The following is a 2,939-nucleotide window of genomic DNA, read 5'->3' as shown; positions in this document are numbered from 1 at the left end:
AAGATTATAAGATATATGTTTTTGATCCTGGAGGACCATTGATAAGGCTGGTAATGGATGCTATGGTGACAAACCTAAAACCTGGAATGTGTTTGATGTGACCATTATTTGAGCATATTTAGTCCCCGAATTAGCCCCGTTCCCATGCTTTTTAGTGCATATTTGGGTCATTTATTGTCTTTAATCCTTTGTTTTGCATATTCTTTGAGGTTTTGATCCCTTGGTAGGAAAGGAGTGCAAACCTTGTATTTTCATCGCAAAATGGAGCTAAATTGATTGAATTCAATGACCAAGCATCAAAGAGAAGACAAGACTAGAAGGCCTTTGTACATATTGTAGTAGATGGGCAATGATAAGAAAAGATCCTCGCATCTCCGAGAAAATCCTCAAGGATTGTATGAAGAGAAAGGAAGAAAGGAAGAAAAGAAGAAAGGAAGAAGTTGATCTACAATCCGAGCGGATTGCCCACAATCCGCCCGTCCAAGACAAGCAATCCGAGCGTCTTCCTCAGAAGGCCGCTCGTCCAAAACCACCACAATACGCCCGTCCACCCCACAAATCCCCTCGTCCAAAACACCCACAATCCGCTCGTCCCGTGCTCTGGACGCTCGGATTGTGTGACAGCTAATCCGTTTTCTACTTGTTCTATGAAGGATGCGCATACCTCGGGAAAGACTAGTAAAAATGAGACTCGCATATTTTTCTGAGAGGAGCGATTCCTCAAGGACTTAATCGTCATTTAAGCACTTAGTAAACCCTAATTTGTGTACCTAATCCCCACTATAAATACCCCATTAGTCTAATTAGATAATCATGTTCTTCTTAGCAATCTCTAGTGTAGTTTATATCAATCTAATCTCTCTTTAATATTGTAATCAACATTTAATCAAGTCTTAATACAAATATCATTTCCTTAATCTCTCTTTTGTTCATCTTTCATTTTGGGTAATTGAAGATTATTTGGGTTATTATTGGGAGATTGACAACCTTCCAATCAATCATCAAGTACTTCTATTATTCTTTGCTTTATTATTGGAATCATTAGTAGGTATAATTCTCTTAATGCCTTTTTAATTATTGTTAATTATTTTCATTTATTCATCATGTTTTACTTTGTTGGTATGATTGACAACCTTGCTAGCATGATCAACATGATAATGAGTGAGTAGTTTCCTTAACTAGGGTTAATGGGTAATTAGGGGAAACCAACATGGGGGATGATTCATGCTTAAATTAATATGTTTTCATAGTTTATTTGCTTGCTTGTTGTGATCTCAACTGATGCACATGTTATGTTTGATGAAATGCGAGCCCATGAATCCTTGCATTTTTTACCCATCACCTATCTTTTCAATGAGACTTGTAAGACATAAACCAACTCGAGTCTCATTAGACCATGCATATAGTTGAGTAGGGAAGATTAAGTCGACTTGTAGGTGTTGTACAATCTAATCGATTCGACTCCGGGACCCAAACTTTCCTAGGATTGTAAGATATAAACCAACTCGATCCATCACAACAATAATTGCTTGCTTATAATTTGAGAATATGTTTGTATGATCAATTCCCATGAATCCCCTATGACCCCATGACACCCTAGTGCCTTTTATCAATTGTTTACACCCCTTTTTAATCATCTTGCTTGTTTACTTTCATTGCTATTTAGTTTAGTGATCTTCTATTCAACCCCAAATTGTGACACCCCTAGACACCGCTAGTTGCAATTGAAAATCTCATCTCAATTCCCGTCCCTTGGGATCCGACCTTTACTTGCCTCTTTACTAAAAGTAGAGTTGTTTGTGGAGTTATAAATATTTTTTTGGTCTAGGTGCTCCTAACGACAAGTACCGAAAACTAAACCTCTCAAGAGAGTCCGGCCAAAAATGGCGTCGTTGCCGGGGACGGTGTTAACTTGATTTAGATTTTCTTAGATTCTTATTAGTTGTGTCTTTCTTTGCCTTGGGGAAGTAAAACTCCTCAAGGTTTGCTTAAATTATTTTCAAGTTGTTTGATATTTTGCATGTATAGAAGATCACAAGGTAACTTGTTACCCTTTGATCACGAAATTGAAAGGACTTTAACAAACAATAGAAGACTTGCTAGAGGAACTTTGAGAGGTATTGGTGAGGTTGTATATATTCAACCAAATGCTTTTGAGTTCGTCAACCCTTTTTGCAAGAGAAGGTGAGGAGAACCCAACACAAAATCCAACACAAAATCAACCCACAATGCCTAAATTTTCATCACATTCCGTACCAACCGAGGAGAACCTACCCAATGGTACTCCCACACCACAACACTTAACCGGAAATTTCATTGCGAAATCCGCATTTATCCAATTAGTCGAAAGAAGCCAATTTGGGGGGATGCCTAGTGAAGACCCTCACTCTCACATGGAGACTTTTTGTGACTATTGTGATGCGATTTCTAAAACCGGTGTAACTCAAGACCAAATTCGATGGGTCTTATTTCCTTTTTCTCTAATTGGCACCGCAAAACAATGGTTGAAAGGCCTTGATAAGGCTACTCTCGGAATTGACTCTTGGAAGAAATTGGCTCTAGCTTTCTACAAAAAGTTCTACCCACCGGAAAAGACTAACATGCTAAGAGCTCAAATTACGGGCTTTAAGCAAAGAGATGAAGAATCCTTGTATGAAGCTTGGGAGCGATTCAAGGGAATTCGTCGCTCATGTCCTCATCATGGACTTAGCGAGTGGTTCTTGGTACAACAGTTTTGGAATGGTGTTTATGAAGACTCAAGAAACATTCTCAACATGGGATCAAATGGTATGTTCACAGAAGTTGACGATAATCAAACTTGGAACAAGATTGAGGAAATGGCGGTCCATAATTCACAATATAGTAGACCTCGCAAGGCTACTAGAGGAGGAAAGCATAAAGTGGACTCTATTACTCAATTGGGTGCTTAACTTAGTGCT

General features: G+C 38.6%; 1 non-coding gene across 1 annotated transcript; it reads right to left on the bottom strand.

Annotated features, from left to right (window-relative positions):
- Positions 1-2,600: 2,600 nt before the first annotated feature.
- On the bottom strand, positions 2,601-2,707 carry LOC141635799 (small nucleolar RNA R71). The gene has a single exon (XR_012540459.1). It is a non-coding gene; the product is annotated as a small nucleolar RNA R71 (small nucleolar RNA).
- Between the last annotated feature and the right edge of the window lie 232 nt (positions 2,708-2,939).

The sequence above is a fragment of the Silene latifolia genome, chromosome Y (assembly GCF_048544455.1).
Source record: "Silene latifolia isolate original U9 population chromosome Y, ASM4854445v1, whole genome shotgun sequence".
Taxonomy (NCBI): domain Eukaryota; kingdom Viridiplantae; phylum Streptophyta; class Magnoliopsida; order Caryophyllales; family Caryophyllaceae; genus Silene; species Silene latifolia.
Note: the sequence above shows the minus strand (reverse complement) of the source record. Positions and strands in the feature narration are given on the sequence as shown.